Consider the following 20,503-nt stretch of genomic DNA (forward strand, 5'->3'; position numbering starts at 1 on the left):
ATTTTGAGTTCTCTTTCTGAAACATCACGTCTCCGTTTCTCTGGAATTGGTCCCTGGTGCCTTATTTAGTTGGTTTGGTGAGACCACGTTTTCTAGGATGGTCTTGATGCCCATGGATGTTTGTTTTGTCTTCGAATGGAAGAGTTTGGCATTTATTGTATCTTTCCCAGTCTGGGCTTAGTTTCTGTGTGTCCTTCTTCGGAAGGCTTTCTGCAATTCCAGGGTATGTGTGCCCCAAGCCCAATAATGCTGTGATTCTCAGAGACTTGTAGAAGTACTGCCCTGGTGGTCTTGGATGAGATCCGGAAGAATTCTCTGGATTATCAGGCAGAGACTCTTGTTCTTTTCCCTTACTTTCTCCCAACCAAACGGAGTCTCTCTCTGTGCTGTGATGCCTGGAACTGGGGGTGAGGAGACAAGCAACCCTGTGGCTATCACCACCGGTGCTGTGCGGGTTCAGACTCCAACCCAGCACAGCACCGGTCTCACTAAGTCCTGCTATATCCACTGCCTGGTACCACCTATGTTCTCTCAAGGCCCTAGAGCTGTACCAGTGTTAAACCCTAGAGCCAGCCAGGTTTATGTCCCTCCCTTCGGGGCAGTGAGCTCCCTCAAGCCCTGGGTGGGTGCTCGGATGCTGTTTGGGAGCCAAGGTCTGGAGTCAAGACCTTAGAAATGTAACTGATGTTTTATTCTACCGCAGTTAAGCTCCCACGCAAACCACGAGAAAAAAGTTCTCCCCACTCTTGGCTAACTTTTGAAAGATGCCACCGATGAGGTTTCCTAGCCAAACCACCTTTCTTCTTCACAGGGACCAGGCAAGGTACCTGGTAATTCCCTGCCGGGATGGAATGAAAAAGTCAAAGGTCAGGTGGGGTGGCTCAGGCCTGTAATCCTGGCACTTTAGAAGGTCAAGGCCAGCGGATCACTTGAGGTCAGGATTTGAGACTATGTTGGCCAACACGGTGAAACCCCGCCTCTACTAAAAATACATAATTAGCCAGGCGTGGTGGGGAGATTGGGACAGGAGAATAGCTTGAACCCGGGAGGTGGAGGTTGCAGTGATCCAAGATGACACCACTGGACTCCAGCTTCGGGGAGAGAGCGCACGCGATTCTCCCTTCAAAAAAATAAACAACGAAAAATAGAAAAGTTAGCCGGAGCCAGGCGCGGTGGTGGACGCCTGTTGTCCCAAGTATTGGGGAGGCTGAGGCGGGAGGACGGCCTGAGCGCGGAACGGGAAGTTTGAAGGACGAGAGACCGCGCCCCCTACGCTCCAGCCCGGTAAACAAAGCGACACTTGTCTCCAAGACAGAAAAAGAGAAAAGGAAAAACCCCAAAGAAGTAACCAGAGCATCGCATAAACGGGAAGACCAAAGAAAGTTGCTATTTCACCTCCTTCACCCTCTAACTGCGGGAGTCTGAAACTTACCGATAATAATCGCTTGTGGGTGTGTCAGGTGACCCGCAAACAATACGTCGTTGCAGTTTCAAACATGACACCACCACTGCAACCCAACAGCCGGAAGAACCTCGCCGAAACCACCCGCGAAAGAAGAGCGGTGTCGAAAACACAGGTAAAAACCGCTCACCTCCGCAAGCCGAAGTTCTCGTCTCTCTTTGTCACGCCACATTTGTCCCCCAGAGGGGGTGCACCGTTCCTGGAAGTACTGCAATACCAGGTCGATGCGTGGAGTGGACGGAGCAAGCTCCTATTCCATCTCCCTGCTCCAAAAATCCATTTAATATATTGTCCTCGGATAGAGGACGTATCAGATATTAAACTGATAAGAACAGATACTACACTTGATCTTAGCCAAAAGGCCGAGAAGCGATAACGACCTTCTCCGCGCAGGCCACGGTACACATTCGCCCACTCACCCTGAGCTCACGGTAAGAAAAGTCATCTTCAAGTAAAGAAGTCCTCTCTTCCCTACCTTCACACGGTATTCCGTGTTACAATTTGCAACATGGTATAAGTAATGCTGTTGCAAGTTTGGGGGGATATTTACTTTCTCTTTTTGCTCCCATAGCTCCCGGGAGAAACAGCCATTTTAAATTTGCATGCCCCGCCCCACAGGCGCCGAGCTCCTTTCTCCCCGCCAGCCCGCCTACCGCGGCACCGGAAAGCGCTTCTTAATCCCCGGGATCGCGGGAAAGCTCCTTCCGCTTCTAGGCCCTTCAATAGGAAAAGCCCAAAACGAAAACCGCAAGAAGAGTTTTAGGAGGCGTTTCTTTCCAACATCTCTCTCTCTCTTTCTGTCTTCTTTCTCTCCTCTCCTCCCCTCCTCCTCTTGTTTCTCTCTCTCTCTCTCTCTCTCTCTCTCTCTCTCTCTCTGTCTCTCTCTCTCTCTCTCTCTCCTCTCTCTCCTCTCCTCTCTTTCTCTCTCCCTCTCCCTCTCCCTCCCTCCCTCCCTCCCTCCCTCCTCTTTTTCAGTCCTGACCTACCTCTAGCTGGCTTCCAACATTTCTTCACACATTTTTTTTTTTTTTTCCCCACACACAACGTTGAAAGAATTGTTGGGTGAGCACCCGTGTCGCCACCCCCCACGCCCGGCGTCACCGTGCTGGACGTGCTTCGTTATATGTGTTGTAGACGTGCGATGACATCTTCTGTGTCGCTGAGCACAGGGAGACGGGTACTTACGCCTCCGTCCCTCTCGCCATTTCTCGACCGTCTGGCCCGGCGAGTTTTCGAGGAGGCGAGGGCGCAGCCCCGGGGGGAGAAGCTCTCCCTCCCCACAGGTTCGAGGCCTGGGCCGAGCCTCGGGAAACGGGACCCTCCGCTTCGTGTGTGGCGCCGCGAAGCCGCTTCTGCCCGGGAAGGAGACGAGGGGCCTGGAACGCAGAGGGAACCGCCGGTTCCGACGCCCCGGGGTGCGCCCGGGGGGCCGAGTGGCTGGGGCGGCGCGGGGCGGCGCGCTGGGCGGGAGGGGCCGGGGCCCGGGAGGTGACCCCGGAGGGCGTCGGATCTGGCGGGGCCTCGTGGGCTCCCCTCCCTCGGAGGGGGCGCGCTGAGGGTGGGCGGTGGCGCCCACCGCTTCCCTGGGAACGCGAGAGCTCGGACCGGCTACTGGGGCCTGGGCAGAGAAACGGGAAGGCAGCGAGGGCCCGGGCCGGGTGGGGCGGTGCGGCGGCTGAGAGGCGGTCGGGGTCCGGCCGTACTTTGAAGGCGGAGCCGACGGCCTTTGCGGAGGGCTGGGATGGGGGTGAGAGGAAGGAGAGGCGAGTGACTCCGAGGGTGTGGGCCAGAGCGACTGCCGCATTCAGAGCGGGGCGAGGACTGGGTTTGTCGGTTCGGGGTTGGGGGCATGGAGTGGGGGAGGGCGCGGGCCGTCCTGATCGGTTTTGGAGAGGACGAGCTAGAGAGGCGGCAAGCCAGACGGCCCAGCGGAGGTGTCGGCCAGGCCGCTGCATGCGCCGTTCTGGACTCCAGGCTGGGACTCTTTGGAGACCGTGAGTCTGGACGAGCGCCTTCGAAGGAGAAAGAGTGTTAGCCCGCAGGCAGGAGGCCCAGGAATAGGACCCGGGGCGCTCCAAAGTCAAGGAGGCGATCCTTCTGCCTCAGCCTCCCTAGTGGCTGAGACTACAGGCGCGCATCACCATGACTGGCCAATTTTTTTTTTTTTTTTTTTGGACACGAAGTTTTGCTCCGTCATCTTGGCTAGAGTCCAGTGGCGCGATCTTGGCCCACTGCAACCTGCGCCTCTCGGTTTCAAGCAGTTCTGCCTCAACCTCCTGAGTAGCTGGGACCACAGGCATATGCTACCACGTTCGGCTAATTTTTGTGTTTTTAGTAGAGACGGGCTTCACCATGTCGGCCAGGCTAGTCTTGAACTCCTGACCTCAAGTGATCCGCCCGCCTCAGTCTTCGAAACTGCTGAGATTGCAGCAGGCGTGAGCCACTGCGCCAGGCCCATATGCTGCCCCTTCCTTCCTTCCTTCTTTTTTTTTTTTTTTGAGACGGAGTTTCGCTCCTGTTACCCAGGCTGGAGTGCGATGGCGCGACCTCGGCTCACCGCAACCTCCGCCTCGCCTCCTGGGTTCAAGCAATTCTCTTGCCTCAGCCTCCCGAGTAGCTGGGACTACAGGCGTGCGCCACCATGCCCAGCTAAATTTTTGTATTTTTAGTAGAGACGGGGTTTCACCATGTTCACCAGGATGGTCTCGATCTCTTGACCTCGTGATCCACCCGTCTCGGCGTCCCAAAGTGCTGGGATTACAGGCGTGAGCCACCGCGCCCGGCCCCTTCCTTCCTTTCTTTCTCTTTTGAAAAGATGGAGTCTTCCTCTGTCGCGATTTTGGCTCACTGCAACCTCCACCTCCTGGAATCAAGCAATTCTCCTGTCTCAGCCTCCTGAGTAGCTGTGACTACAGGCGCCTGCCACCACACTTGGCTAATATTTGTATTTTTAGGAGAGACAGGGGTTTCACCATATTGGTCAAGGTGGTCTTGAACTCTTGACCTCAGCTGATCCATCCACCTTGGCCTCCCAAAGCGTTGGGATTACAGGCAGGATCCACTGTGCCCAGCATGCCTCTTTCTTAAAAAGGCATTTGGTAGAGATGGAACATCTTGCTACAGTCTTGCTGCTCACAGTGTGGTCCCCAGACCAGCATCATTGACATCATCTGGGAGTGGGTTAGAAGTGTAGAATCACGGGCTCCAGGCCTATTGCATCAGAATCTGCATGTCAACAAGGTTCCCCAGAATGCACATGCAGATTAGAGTTTGACAAGCCGTTCTGCTCTGGGACTTGATGACAGAAGGAGGGGGAATAAGGGAGAGAGAAGAAGCAAATATTTTTTGAGATCTCAAGTCTCACTACCGGTATCTGAAACTTGGGGACCACATGGATTCGGATAACGAGTGATATAGTTATAACTCCAGATGTCTACGCTGGTGGCGGAGTGGCTTTTAGAACACTTTCTGGGGTTGTACAATGCAGAATCAGCAAGTTGAGGCAGAAAGGCCTGAAGCGAGATGGCCAATGTATGTGAGCAAGGCTGACTCTAAGGAGTTGAGACCGGGGATGGTGGCATACACCTGTAGTCTCAGCACCTCAGAAGGCTGAGGTGAAGGGTCGCTTGAGCCCGGGAGGTTGAGGTTGCAGTGAGCCATGGTCAAGCCACTGCACTCCACCATGGGCCACAGAGGGAGGAGACCCTGTCTAAAAAAAAAAAAAAAAAAAAAAGTCTTGAGGCCTTCTGTTTCTGTGATCAGGGGTGAGGTATACAGGTGGTCCCCACAGACTGGGAGAGATGATGCAGGGTTAATATTTTGTGTCAGAGAAGAGGAGTTCATATTTCAGAATCCCTGGAACGCCAGTGTGTAACGAGCAGGCAGGCCGAGAGAAGTGACAACATATGTATGTTTTTATAAAGACTTAGAGGCAAATGGTTAGAGCAGCATTATTCGAAAAGCTCTGAACTGAAAACTACTCAAACGTCCATCAGTGGGTAAACGGATAAACGGAATGTGACATTCAGGAATGAAAACATGATGGCACATGCCACAACGGATGAACCTCAGGAAACATTATGCTCAGAGAAAGACATCAGTCAGATGCAAAAGACCACAGACTGTGTGACTGATTCCCTTTATGTGAAATGCCAGGAAAGGGAACTCTGTAGACATCTAGATCAGTGGTTGACGGAAGGGGAGGGTGGGAGTGGGCAATGACTGTGTAGGGAGGCAAAACCTTACCTCTGTCCTCTTAGCGTCCCTGCTGGGCCCGAGAACCCAACTGACGTCAGATGGATTCGCAGGAAGAAAGCATAGACACTCAATGTAAGGCGTTTTTGTTTTTTGAGATGGAGTTTCACTCTTGTTGCCCAGGCTGGAGTGTCATGGCACGGTCTCAGCTCACTGCACCCTCCGCCTCCCGGGTTCAAGCGATTCTCCTGCCTCAGCCTCCGGAGTAACTGGAATTACAGGCACGCGCCACCACCTCCGGCTAACTTTTTGTATTTTTAGTAGAGATGGGGTTTCTCCGTGTTGGTCAGGCTGGTCTCAAACTCCTGACCTAAGGTGATCTGCCTGCCTCAGCCTCCCAAAGTGCTGGGATTATAGGCGTGACCCACCACGCCTGGCCACCCAGTGTAAGTTTTATATGACACAGGAGCGCTCATAAATAAGGGAATGAAAACCCAAGGCCATGGTCATATATGTGTATTTGTTCTGGTAATTTTCTGCCTCTCCTTCCACTTGCCATTCTTCTCTCCTGCTCTTTCGTAATGCATAGAGCTGCATAGAGGGTAGTGAGTCAAACGACAGCCTTTCTTGCTGCAGTTGGTCACGGGGCTGCCTCTGCTACTCATCCTGTGCCTCATGGACAACAGGTTTTGCTCATGTCCAAGCTGCAGAGAAGTGGAGCCAGTGCCAGGGAGAGGTAGTAGGGACCTATGGGAGGGGGGCTTATTGAGAACAGAGTCCTTGGCACCATTAGGGGCAGAGGGTAGAAGCAAGCACATATGACAGTCCTGTGTCTGCCCTGTTTCTGGAGAGGCAGATGCAGAAAGCAGGTCAGAGGGACCTTGACTCGACAGGAAGTTGGGGGGTTGAGAGTAGGCATTGCACATAATCAAGCCTGTTACTGATTTCTTGGTATCCGATATCGTTGTTTGTTTGTTTGTTTGTTTGTTTTCTTTTTCTTTTTCTTTTTAACTCTGCTTTAGGCTTTGTTTTAACTGCAAGACCGATGTCATTGTTACATGCTCTAGAAACCTCTGTCAAAATAGTGGTCTTACCTAATGGTACTAAACAACAACCGAGACTGTTTATTGAGTTTGTGAAATCGAGGAGGGGCTGCCATTCTAGGAGCAGTGAGTTGACGTCTGCTCTAACGCTGTTCTGAGACAAGAAAACTTTTTTATACTTTAACAGCCAGGGGTCAGAATTTCTCAAATCGTATATTTGCATGTAGCACAGAAGATGCTCTTTTAATAAAAATCCAGCCGGGCGCGGTGGCTCAAGCCTGTAATCCCAGCACGTTGGGAGGCCGAGGCGGGTGGATCACGAGGTCGAGAGATGGAGACCATCCTGGTCAACATGGTGAAACCCCGTCTCTACTAAAAATACAAAAATTAGCTGGGCATGGTGGCTCGTGCCTGTAATCCCAGCTACTCGGGAGGCTGAGGCAGGAGAATTGCCTGAACCCAGGAGGCGGAGGTTGCGGTGAGCCGAGATCGTGCCATTGCACCCCAGCCTGGGTAACAAGAGCGAAACTCCGTCTCAAAAAAAAAAAAAAAAAATCCAGAAATCTGTTGTGCACACTATGTAATAGAGAACAATATCAGATTAAAGCAACAACAGTGACACTTAACATTTGCCCAAAGCTTAGGCCGGGCGCGGCGGCTCACGCCTGTAATCCCAGCACTTTGGGAGGCCGAGGCGGGTGGATCACGAGGTCAAGAGATCGAGACCATTCTGGTGAACATGGTGAAACCCCGTCTCTACTAAAAATACAAAAATTAGCTGGGCATGGTGGCGCACGCCTGTAGTCCCAGCTACTCGGGAGGCTGAGGCAGGAGAATTGCTTGAACCCAGGAGGAGGAGGAGGTTGCGGTGAGCCGAGATCGCGCCATTGCACTCCAGCCTGGGTAACAAGAGCGAAACTCCGTCTCAAAAAAACCTCAAAAAAACAAAAAACAAAACAAAACAAAAAAACATTTGCCCAAAGCTTGGTAAATGTTGACGGTCACTGTGTACCTTCAGATAGCCTTGTACTCTAACAGAGAGACTGCTTTCAAAACCAGGTGAAGAGAAGATGCCTCTGCCTGCCTGTACCTGTATATTACTGTCAGTGTCAATCAGGAAAGCGTGGGTTTGTTCCAGTTATCTTCCTTTTACTTGCCAATTCTTCTTTCTCCTGCTCTTTTGTACCGCACAGAGCTACAGAAAGTGAGTGAGTCTAATGACAGCCCCTCTTTTGCGGTTGGTCACACGACACTCATCCTGTGTCTCCTGTCCTCTCCCCTCCAAATCCCCCCCGATCCTCAGCCATCACCTCTGCTGATCCTGGTGGTTTCCCTGGTACTGCGAACGAAACTCTCATTCCCGAGGGGCCTATACCCCTCGAGGCCACACCCTTCTCAAGTCAGGGTTCCTGCACTTGTCCATGCATTTCACAGGCAGACCTGGGAGTAACACGTGTCACCCAAACAGATCTCCAGATTCCATGCATATTCCACCTGCCCTCCCTGCATAGGAGCACCACTCCCTCCTGAGGATGGATCAGGGTCATTAATCCCTGCCAAGATGACAACTGCTCACGCCTGCTGGTCCAACCTGTCCAGTTATGGCCGTAGCTTGAAGGCTTGAAGTTCAGCGGGACCCACTAGTGCTTCGACCCTTTGTTTCCTTTATTTTTATTTATTTGAGATGGGGTCTGGTTCTGTCACCAAGGCTGGAGTGCAAGTGCAGTTCACCGCTTACTGCAGCATCCACCTCCCAGGCTCAGTTGATCCTCCTGCCTCAGCCTCTGAAGTAACCGGTGTACAGTACAGACATTTGTTACCATGAACGGGGTTTCACTACATTGCCTGCCTTAAAGGGGCTGAAGTTTGGAAGGGGGTCCGACCAGGCTAACGCTTGTAATCCCAGCACTTTAGGAAACCCAGGGTGGGCGTATCTCCTGAGGTGAGAAGACGTGGAGAAACCCTGTCTTGTCAAAGAACACGTGCATTCGGCCGGGCATGCCTGTAATCCCCGCTGCTGGTGGGGAGGCTGAGACAGAAGAATCTGGTTGAAACGGAGAACCAGAGATTGGATTACAGCTTTGCAGTCCAGCCCGGGCAGCGAGAAAACTCCACCGCAAAAAGAAAAGAAAAAAAAAAAAAAAAAAGAAAAACATCTCAAGTTCCCACCACGTTGCAACTAGCACACCATCTTTTGGGCTTGATAATAGTCGTTTTCTAAAACCCCGTATGTGAGATGTAAAGAGATGCACGCAGCTTTCTTCTGACTTTATAAACTCGTTGTATCCCCCGAGGCGGGGGTGCACCGTTCCTGGAAGTACTGCAATACCAGGTCGATGCGTGGAGTGGACGGAGCAAGCTCCTATTCCAACTCCCTGCTCCAAAAATCCATTTAATATATTGTCCTCGGATAGAGGACGTATCAGATATTAAACTGATAAGAACAGATACTACACTTGATCTTAGCCAAAAGGCCGAGAAGCGATGCTGTCGCCTGCGTCCCCGCCGTCACCGTCCCACCGTCATCCACATTACAGTCGCGGTGAGAGCCCCAGCCTCGCTCCTTGCCTCATTCTCTTTGTCTCGTCCACACCGCTATTCACGCCATTACACACTCGGGCTGATTTTTTTATTCTCCACGTTTTAAAAGAGAAATCTTTTACCCTTGCTCTTCCCGCGTGGCCGGGCTTTCATTTCAAATTTGCATGCCCCGCCCTTTCCCCCGGGAGGCGGGACCACCTCGTTTGACTCCGCCCCCTGGCCGCCTCCGCCGTCAAGGGCCGGGCCTCCGCTGGGGGCGACTTCCCTGTTTGTGTCAATCCAGCCAAAAGACAGAACCGAAAGAGACTGGGGGCGAAGGCAAGGTGAGTCTGTGGAAGGGACCTGTCGGCGGAGAGCGGTCCACGTTTTCCTGGAGAAAGACGAGGTCGCAAGGCCTCATCACAAGAGGAGACCAGGCTGCGCTGGGTCTTGAGTTCGTTACCGTCGGGCGGGGAGACCAGCCTCGTACCTGCAGGACGAGGGGCTCATTCCCCTCTGCCGGGCAGGAGGCTGACCACCAGATACGGTCGCAGGGAGGCGGCGCGTGGACCGCGAGGGCCCGGCAAGGGTTCTCCCGAGCGCCTGCGCCCGCGCCCGCGTCTCTCGTGGCACCTGTGCGCGGGCCGTGTCCCGTGCCGCGTAGGGAAAGCTGCCTCTCCGCTTGGGACGCGGATTCCTCTCACCTCCTCCTCCTCGCCTGGCTATTCCTGACGCAGGTTGTCAGGACTCCGCTTGGGTGTCAGCCGTCCGGGAAGCCTCCCTTGATTGAGGGCCCTCCGCACCCGCCCCATATGTGACTGGCGGCCCTCCTACGTAGTTCATCGCACCCCGTTATTTCTATCAACTACCCCACTCGCCACCCTTCCGGGCAGTCCTTTACCTCCCCTCTGAAATCCCATCACGGAGGGCTGAGACCCTCATCCACGCTTATCCCCGTTTCCCCGCGCTGCTCTGGTGCCTGGAGATTCGAAGACGCTCAATAAACCTTTGCGGAGAGAAGAAACGACTGGCCAGGCCGTGATAAGCACGACAGACTCAGAGAGGACGCAGTCAGGAGGCTACTGGCCCGGGGCAGGCGGGAAGGGGGAAGATCGGGCTCGGGGTGGGAGGACACCAGAGGGCTGGGGTGTCTGCCGGGTGCTCTGGGGGAAGATGGGCGTCAAGGCCCCCAGCAACGTTGGGGGAGTCTCTCTGAGACACAGACTGCCGCCTGTAGCTTCTGCATTTACCTTTCCCGGCCTCCTTCCTAACACGACAGTGGAGTTGGGAGTTTCTGTCTCTTATTTGATTTCAGCAAAGCAAGAAGGTATCACAGATCCGATGGTGACACTCAGCTAGTCATGCTCCCCCTGCAGGATGCCTGCTGAACAAACAACCGGCTCAAAAAATGCAGACCGTGCCCGTCCCAATGCCAGCCTCGGGCTGAGGGCTCTAATTCACTCAACAGCCTTAAGAGGTGGGCATTATTATTAGCCACAGCCAGGATTAGGGTGACGCAAGTCCTCCAGGGCTGAATTTCAGAAGCTGTTTCTCCCGAACCCTTCAGTAATCAAAGTAAATAATAGTTCAATGCAATATATCTTATCTCAGTTATTAGATAATCAAGACATTTATCTGCATTGCTGAGTCTTTGGTGCCCCCTTGCTTTTTTTTTTTTTCCCCAATCTCAGCAAGGGTTTCCCTCATTTCACTTTACCCCAATCTCCACCCCGTCACTGTCATCTCCATTCTATTATCCTGTGAAGTACAATATGGCAGCCACCCGTCTCAGCCTCCCAAAGTGCTGGGATTCTAGGCGTGAGCCACTGTGCCTGGCCTATGTATGTATGTATGTATGTATGTATGTATCTATCTATCTATCTATCTATCTTCTGAGGTAAGGTTTCCCTCTGTTGTCCAGGCTCGAGTGCAGTGTTACAATCACGGCTCATTCACCATACATCAAGATAAATGCCAAGTGGGTCAAAGATTTCAAAGTGAAACAAATGGAACTATAAAAGTATACAAGGGCCAGGCACGGTGGTTCATGCCTGTAATTCCAGCACTTTTGGAGGCAAAGTGGGCGGATTGCTTGAGTCCAGGAGTTTGAGACCAGCTTAGGCAATATAGCACGACCTCGTCTCTGCAAACAAGTTTTAAAAATATATAAAAATTGTAAAAACGTGGACCAAAAAGATGAATAGAGGACTGGGGATGGTGGCTCATGCCTGGAATCCCAACACTTTGGGAGGGCAAGCTGGGAAGATCACTTGAGCCCGGCAATTCAAGACCAGCCTGAACAATATAAGGACACTATACAAAAATAATAATAGTAATAATAATAATAAATTAAAAATTAGCCAGGCACGGTGGTGTGTACCTGTGGTTCTAGCTACTCAGGCAGGCTGAGGCGGGAGCATCACTTGGGCCCGGGAGGTTGAGACCAGCCTGAGCAACAGAGCGAGATACCATCACTATTAAAAGGAAAAAATCGCAGTAAAATATGAAGCTTTTTTTCTTTCTTCCTCTCTCTCTGTCCACTAGTCACAGTGTCTTCACTTTCTTTCTTTCTTTCTTTTTTTCATAAAGTCATTACTTACAGTAGCCAAGACGGTGTTTTTCACTTTCTATTTTATGTTGCCCTCGTCAGGCACAGGACGTAGGTAGGAGAGTGCAGACGCTTGCAGGAGCCCAGAGGCCCTCTGTCTCACAACTTAGGACGGTCCCCGTGACCTCAAAACTCACTAGTGAAGGAGGAGGTCTGAGCTCCTGGTGCGCTAACCAGTCATCCCAGTTTGCTAGGGGATTAGGGATTTCCTGGAATATGGGACTTTCAGAACTAAAACGGGCAAAATTCCAGGCAATCAGGGGGAGTTGGTTACCCTAGACCTCTGAGCTGTACTAGACCTCAGAGTGGGCACCCACTTTACGGCTAAAGAAGTGCGACAGTGGGCTCCTGCTCGCGGAATTCACTGGTCTTACCACATTCCTCATCATCCTGAAGCAGATAGAGGAACAGAATGGTGGAATGGCCTTTTAAAGGAACAATCACAATACCAGCTATGGGACAATACTCTGCAGGGCTGGAGCAAAGTTCTCCAGCAGGCTGTGTATGCTCTGAATCAGCACCCAACATATGGTACACTTTCTCCCATAGCCAGGATTCATTAGTCCAGGAATAAAGGGTGGAAGTGGGAGTGGCACCACTCGCCATCACCCCTAGTGATCTACTAGCAAAATTTTTGCTTCCTTTTCCCAAAAAAAATATGTTCTGCTGTCCTAGAGGTCTTAGTTCCAGAGGAAGGAATGCTGCCACCAACAGACACAATAACGATTCCATTAAACTAGAAGTCAAGATGCCACCTGGACACTTTGGGCTCCTCCTACTTTTAAGTCAACAGTCTAAGAAGGGAGTCACAGTGTTGGCTGGGGTCGTTGGCCCGGAGTATCAAGATAAAATCAACCTACTACTCCATAATGGAGGTAAGGAAGCGTATGCATGGAATACAGGAGAACCATCAGGGCATCTCTCAGAATTACCACGCCCTGTGGTTAAGGTCAATGGGAAACTACAACAGCCCCATCCAGGCAGGACCACAAATGGTCCAGACCTTTCAGGAATGAAGGTTTGTGTCACTCCACCAGGAAAAAAAAAAAAACCCACAACCTGCTCAGGTGCTTGCTGAAGGCAAAGGGAATACAGAATGGGTAGAAGAAGAAGGTAGTCGTCAGTACTAGCTACAACCATGTGACCAGCTGCAGAAATGAGGAATGTAATTGTCATGAGTATTTCCTCCTTTTGTTAAAAACATATTTGTATGTGTATACACTTGTACTAAGAAAATATCCTCATTTTATTTCCTTTATCATGTGACATAAGATTTATTGACTTCATATCAGCAGTTAAGTGTTGCTAACTTTATGTAATAGTATTTGGGCTGGGATTGGTGCATTTCCAGTCGTATGAAGGATACTTGCAGTGTTAGGCATCATTATGACCTCATTACTGTCTTTATTTGAAGATTATGTATGATCTCAGAAGATGTGTATGGGTTCAAGTTAACAAGAGGTGGACTTGTGATGGTTAATACTGAATGTCAACTTGATTGGATTGAGGGATACAAAGTATTAATTCTGGGTGTGTCTGTGTGGGTGTTGCCAAAAGAGATTAATATTTGAGTCAGTGGGCTGGGGAAGGCAGATCCACCCTTAATCTGGTGAGCAAAATCAAATCAGCTTCCAGGGAATATAAAGCAGGCAGAAAAATGCGAAAAGGAGAGATGGGCCTAGCTTCCCAGCCTACATCTTTCTCCCGCGCTGGATGCGTCCTGCCCTGAAACGTTACACTCCAAGTTCTTCCTTTCTGGGACATGAACTGGCTCTCCTTGCTCCTCAGCTTGCAGACAGCTTATCGTGGAACCTTGTGGTCATATAAATTAACACTTAGTGAACCCCTCCCCCCTCTTTTTTTTTTCTTCTTTTTATTTTCATGGACCATGTTGAAGTTGTTCCGTGAAACCCCCACCTTCTTTTTTTTGAGGTGGAGTCTCGATTTGTCGCCAGGCTGGAGGGCAGTGGCTCAATCTCTGCTCACTGCAACCTCTGACTCCTGGGTTCAAGCGATTCTCCTGCCTCAGCCTCCCAAGTAGCTGGGACTGTAGGTGTTTGCCACCATGCCCAGCTAATTTTTGTATTTCTTTCTTTTTTTTTTTTTCAATACAAAAATTAACTCAAGAATTTTGTATTTTTAGTAGAGACAGAGTTTCACCATGTTGGCCAGGATGGTCTTGATCTCTTGACCTCATGAGCCACCCGCCTCATGCTCCCAAAGTACTGGGATTACAGGCGTGAGCCACCACACCTGGCCTGAATGGGGATCTTATGACCAACAGTCAAACAAAGTAGGTCAGGTAATTTCTTTATGGCCAGTTTTTACAGATAGGACAGAGGGAAAATTAGACTAATATTTTTAGGCTTTTAGGCTGGCTTTGGGGAAAAGGGCTTCCGGTTTCTATGACCTGTCTCGGGGCAGAGGGATTCTAGTGTCTATGGCCAGCCTCAAGGGAGAATGGGACTGAGAGACAGGAGGAGAGAGTCACAGAAAACTTTTTACTCTGCTGAGGCTGCTGCTGAGAACTTTTTTTTTTTTTTTTTTTGACATAAAGTCTCGCTCTTGTTCCCCAGGAGGCTGGAGTGCAATGGTGTGATCTCAGCTCACTGCAACCTCTGCCTCCAGATTCAAGCCATTCTCCTGCTTCAGCCTCCTGAGGAGCTGGTATTACAGGCGCCTGCCACCACACCTGGCTAATTTTTGCATTTTTAGTAGAGACAGGGTCTCACCATGTTGGCCAGGCTGGTCTCGAACTCTTGACCTCAGGTGATTTGCCCGCCTTGGCCTCCCAAAGTGCTGGGATTTCAGATGTGAGCCACCACGCTCAGCCAAGACCTTCATTTTAGGGTATTGTTTTCTGAGCCCACTGTGTGCCACTGAGTATCTACATTTTCTTTTCTGTCTTTCAACAATCTGAAATGCAGCCAGGTGCAGTGGCTTACACTTGTAATCCCAGCACTTTGGGAGGCCAAAGTGGGAGGATCACTTGAGTCTAGGAGTTTGAGACCAGGTTGGGCTGAATGTAGTGAGACCTCATATCTACAAATAATAATAATGAGAATGCCAGGTACAGTGACTCACACCTGTAATCCTAGCACTTTGGGAGGCCAAGTCAGGAGGATCACTTAAGCTCAGGAGTTCAAGACCAGCCTGGGCAAGTGAGACCTCATCTCCATTAAAAATAATAACAATAGGCAGGGCATGGTGGCTCACGCCTGTAATCCAAGCACTTTGGAGGCCAAGGCGGGCAGATCACCTGAGGTCGGGAGTTCAAGACCAGCCTGACCAACATGGTGAAACCATGTCTTAAAAAAAGCCAGGCGCGGTGGCTCAAGCCTGTAATCCCAGCACTTTGGGAGGCTGAGGCGGGTGGATCATGAGGTCAAGGGATCGAGACCATCCTGGTCAACATGGTGAAACCCCGTCTCTACTAAAAATACAAAAAATTAGCTGGGCATGGTGGTGCGTGCCTGTAATCCCAGCTACTCAGGAGGCTGAGGCAGGAGAATTGCCTGAACCCAGGAGGCGGAGGTTGCGGTGAGCCGAGATCGCGCCATTGCACTCCAGCCTTGGTAACAAGAGCGAAACTCCGTCTCAAAAAAAAAAAAAAAAAAAAAAATAATAATAATAATAATAAAACAATAAATAAAATAAAAATTGCCGGGCATGGTGGCTCACGCCTGTAATCTCAACACTTTGGGAGGCTGAGGCAGGCAGATCACCTGAGGCTGGGCGTGGTGGCTCATACGCCTGTAATCCAAGCACTTTGGAGGCCAAGGCAGGCGGTACACCTGAGGTCAGGAGTTCTAGACCAGCCTGGCCAACATGGTGAAACCCTGTCTTTTATAAAAAATAAAAATAAAAATTAGCTGGGCATAGTAGTGCACGCCTGTGGTGCCAGCAGCTTGGGAAGCTGAGGCAAGAGCATTACCTGAGCCCAGGAGGTCAAGGTTGCCGTGAGCTGTGATTGGACCAGAGCACTCCAGGCTGGGTGACCGAGAAAAAAAAAATCCCAAAGGCAACATGTTACATATCCTATTTTATACTTGATGAAATTGAGGCTGCCAAGACTGACTTCCCAACATCCTCAGCCTTCTTCCTCTTCCCCTCCCAGAGTATAAAGGGGACTCCCCACTCTTGGGTGGCAATTTTATATCTTTATTATCAGTGGATCTTTATTCCCATCCACCCTATAGGAAAGTGGGTCAGGGTTTATCATCTCCACTGAACAGATGAGAATGCTGAGCTTGAGAAAGGAAACTCGAGCTAACTAAATTTTCCAAGAGATGGACTTAGCTATGTGGTACACATTGGAAACCTGGATGCTGAGGATGGAATGTGAAGAGCCTAGCACAATGTTTAAGATCACAAAGGGTCCCATGAGGAGTGGCTCATGCCTGTTATCCCAGCAGCATTTTGGGAGGTCCAGGTGGGAGGATCACTTGAGCCCAGGAGTTTGAAACCAGCCTGGGCAACATACTGAGACCCTATCTTGGCAAAAAACAAAAATATTAGCCAGGGGTAGTGGCATACACCTGTAGTTCCAGCTACTCAGGAGGCTGAGATGGGAGAATCGCTTGAGTCCAGGCATTCGAGGTTACAGTGAGCTGTGATCACACTACTGCTCTCCATCCTGGACAACAGAGCAAGACCCTGTCTCAAAACAAAAACAAAAAACAAAAAACAAAAAAATCACAAGTTTATTGCCTATTAGGGATCAGCCTGCTGCACTTGACCACCGGTAGGAGTGTAGGAGTGCTGGGTCATCCCCAAGATCCGATTCTCTCCCTGTAGCAGCAGGGGGCAGCAGAGAGCAGCAAAGCAGCCCTTGCCTCTCTGTTATGGCCTCCCAGCAGGCCAGAGGAAATGCATCCATTCTGTGCTTATTTGGTTCATGAGAAAATTCAGGCCCAGAGAGGGAAAGTTTGGGGTAATCCAGGTGATGGAGACACCAAGGCTCAAGGCCCAGACTTCATGGTAAGAGCCACTACATCAAATGACCACACTCCGTGAGGATACTTGATTTCTTTTTTTTCTTTTTTTTTTTTTTTTCAGACAGGGTCCTGCTGTGTCCCCAGGGATCAAGCAATCCTCCTACCTCAGCCTCCTGGGAAGCGAGAAGTGGGACTACAGGTATGCACCACCACACCTGGCTAATTTTTTTTTTTAGATGGATTCTTCCTCTGTTGCCCAGGCTGAAGTGCAATGGCATGATCTCAGCTCACTGCCACCTCATCTCCTGGATTCAAGCGATTCTCCTGCCTCAGCCTCCTGTGTAGGTGGGAACACAGGCACGCACCACCACGCACAGCTAATTTTTGTATTTTTAGTAGAGATGGGGTCTCACCATGTTGGCCAGGCTGGTCTCAAACTCTTGACCTCAGGTGATCCACCTGCCTCAGCCTCCCAAAGTGCTGGGATTACAGGCGTGAGCCACCATGCCTGGCCAATTTTTAAATTTTTTGTAGAGACGAGGATTTCCCTCTGTTGCCCTGGCTGGTCTCGAACTCCTGCCTCAAGTGATCTACCACCTTGGTCTTCCAAAGTGCTGAGATTACAGTGTGAGATACCACTCCTTGATTTCATTCATTCATTCAGAGGGCACTTTTTTTTTCATATTTTTATATCTCAGAAACCATGATGCATCTTACTTCCAATGCCAGGAGAAAGCACTACAGCTGTTTATATGGCAGCATCTTTTTTTTCTCTTTCTTCCTTTCTTTATGAGGGATACATAAAATGGTGCTTCTCACAATCTGTGACTTCTTGTTTGTTTGTTTGTTTGTTTTTTGTAAGACAGAGTCTCACTCATCACCCAGGCTGGAGTGCAGCGGCATGATCTCTGCTCACTGCAACCTCTGCCTCTTGGGTTCAAGCCATTCTCCTGCCTCAGCCTCCTGAGTAGCTGGGATTACAAGCGACCACCACCATGCCCTGCTCATTTTTCTGTTATTAGTAGAAACAGTTCATCATGTTGGCCAGGCTGATTCCGAACTCCTGACTTCAAGTGATCTGCCTGCATTGGTCTCCCAAAGTGCTGAGATTACAGGTGTGAGCTGTCGCACCCAGCCTTGCAGCTGCTATTTCACAAGACTTACCTGCTTGTGCTTCTAACCACACTTTGCTTCTTCCAAAACAGAAGATTCTGGGTCTTGAATAACAACAAACTTGCTTTATTTTATTTTATTATTTTTTTAGAGATGGGGGTTGGGAAATGGTAGGGTGGGGGCGCCAGCTGATGTGTCTTGGCTATGTTGCCCAGGCTAGTCTGGAACTCCTAAGCTCAAATGATCTTCCCACCTTTGCCTCCAAAAATACTGGGATTACTAGCCAACACATCAGCCTACAGGCTTTATTTATTTATGAGACAGAGTGTCGCTCTGTCACCTAGGCTGAAGGGCAGTGGTGTGATCTCAGCTCCCTGCAACCTTCACCTCCTGGGTTCAACAGTTTCTCCTACTTCAGCCTCCTGAGTAGCTGATGACAGGGGCCCACCACCATGCTCAGCTAATTTTTTTTGCATTTTTAGTAGAGACAGGTTTTGTTGCAGGACCGGCCACGGGAAACAGATCTCTCGGACACCGAATATTGGAGGAAGGAGTCTATTCGGCCTGGAGCAAAGTGGCATATTTGCTTAATATTTAAACTCCCTAAGGCCGGGCGCGGTGGCTCAAGCCTGTAATCCCAGGACTTTGGGAGGCTGAGGCAGGTGGATCACGAGGTCAAGAGATCGAGACCATCCTGGTCAACATGATGAAACCCCGTCTCTACCAAAAATACGAAAAATTAGCTGGGCATGGTGGCGCGTGCCTGTAATCCCAGCTACTCAGGAGGCTGAGGCAGGAGAATTGCCGGAACCCAGGAGGCGGAGGTTGCGGTGAGCCGAGATCGCGCCATTGCACTCCAGCCTGGGCAACAAGAGCGAAACTCCGTCTCAAAAAAAAAAAAAATATATATATATATATATATTTAAACTCCCTTAACAAAGGAAGGTTCCTTCTTTATATAGGCTTATACTTTAGATGTTACACAAGGAAGAATCTTAGGTTTATAGCTTAACATATGAAAAGGGTCTCAGTTTACCGTCTTAGGAATTACATATGAAAAGGGTTTCAGTTTACAGTCTTAGGAATTACACAGGAAAAGGGCTTCGGTTTACAGTCTTAGGAATGAAAAGGGGAAGTTTACAGTCTTAGGAAAAGGGAAGTTGATCTGAGATGCCTGGGTCTCCCTCTTCAGTTTCACCTTGTTGCCCAGGCTGGTTTTGAACTACTAAACTCAGGCAATCCGCCCGCCTCGGTTTCCCAAAGTGCTGGGATTACAGGCAGGAACTAATACACCGGGCCCAGGCTTTAATTTAAAATGTAAATGTGCAGCTGGGCACGGTGGCTCACGCCTGTAATCGCAGCACTTTGGGAGGCTGAGGCAGGCAGATCATGAGGTCAAAAGATTGAGACTATCCTGGCCAACATGGTGAAACCCTGTCTCTACTAAAAATACAAAAATTAGTCAGGCGTGGTGGTGTGGGCCTGTAGTCCCAGCTACTCCAAAGGCTGAGATAAGATAATTGCTTGAACCCAGGAGGCAGAGGTTGCAGTGAGCTGAGATCATGCCATTGCACTCCAGCCTGGGTAACAAGAGCTAAATTCCATCTCAAAAAAAAAAAAAAAAAAAAAAAAAGTAAAAACGTGGACCAAAAAGACGAATAGAGGACTGGGGATGGTGGCTCATGCCTGGAATCCCAACACTTTGGGAGGGCAAGCTGGGAAGATCACTTGAGCCCAGCAATTCAAGACCAGCCTGAACAATATAAGGACACTATACAAAAATAATAATATAATAATAATAAATTAAAAATTAGCCAGGCACGGTGGTGTGTACCTGTGATTCTAGCTACTCAGGCAGGCTGAGGCGGGAGCATCACTTGGGCCTGGGAGGTTGAGACCAGCCTGAGCAACAGAGTGAGATACCATCACTATTAAAAGGAAAAAATCGCAGTAAAATATGAAGCTTTTTTCTTTCTTCCTCCCTCTCTGTCCACTAGTCACAGTGTCTTCACTTTCTTTCTTTCTTTTTTTCATAAAATCATTACTTACAATAGCCAAGACAGTGTTTTTCACTTTCTATTTTATGTTGCCCTCGTCAGGCACAGGACTTAGGTAGGAGAGTGCAGATGCTTGCAGGAGCCCAGAGGCCCTCTGTCTCACAACTTAGGATGGTCCCTGTGACCTCAAAACTCACTAGTGAAGGAGGAGGTCTGAGCTCCCAGTGGGCTAACCAGTCATCCCAGTTTGCTAGGGGATTAGGGATTTCCTGGAATATGGGACTTTCAGAACTAAAACGGGCAAAATTCCAGGCAATCAGGGGGAGTTGGTTACCCTAGACCTCTGAGCTGTACTAGACCTCAGAGTGGGCTCCAAATTTCGGGTAAATGAGAACAACCGTCCTGATAGTTCACAGGGGCTTTCCCCAAGGGTGGCACCTGCTGAAAGGATGTGGTCAGGGGGATGCAGCTGGTTTTCGGTGGCCTCAAGAACCTACAGGGAGGCAGAGGACTCCCCCTTCCCCCAACTGCGCGCTTCTTGCCTTTCACACACCAAGTCCCAGCAGCCCATAACACCTCTTGCTACCATCAAGACCCTCATTCTGCTCCTCAGGAAGTCCTGGCACCCA

At 50.1% G+C, this 20,503-nt stretch overlaps 1 long non-coding RNA gene and 2 other non-coding genes across 3 annotated transcripts; all 3 read right to left on the reverse strand.

Annotated features, from left to right (window-relative positions):
* Nucleotides 1-1,645: 1,645 nt before the first annotated feature.
* Nucleotides 1,646-1,836, reverse strand: LOC120367086 (U2 spliceosomal RNA). Its single transcript, XR_005581575.1, has one exon. It is a non-coding gene; the product is annotated as a U2 spliceosomal RNA (small nuclear RNA).
* A 7,158-nt stretch (nucleotides 1,837-8,994) lies between these two features.
* Nucleotides 8,995-9,185, reverse strand: LOC120367088 (U2 spliceosomal RNA). Its single transcript, XR_005581577.2, has one exon. It is a non-coding gene; the product is annotated as a U2 spliceosomal RNA (small nuclear RNA).
* On the reverse strand, nucleotides 9,037-10,530 carry LOC120366847 (uncharacterized). The gene is made up of 2 exons (XR_012514756.1): nucleotides 10,470-10,530; nucleotides 9,037-10,225 (listed from the first exon to the last, which is right to left on the reverse strand). It is a non-coding gene; the product is annotated as an uncharacterized LOC120366847 (long non-coding RNA).
* Between the last annotated feature and the right edge of the window lie 9,973 nt (nucleotides 10,531-20,503).

The sequence above is a fragment of the Saimiri boliviensis genome, chromosome 17, assembly GCF_048565385.1.
Source record: "Saimiri boliviensis isolate mSaiBol1 chromosome 17, mSaiBol1.pri, whole genome shotgun sequence".
Taxonomy (NCBI): domain Eukaryota; kingdom Metazoa; phylum Chordata; class Mammalia; order Primates; family Cebidae; genus Saimiri; species Saimiri boliviensis.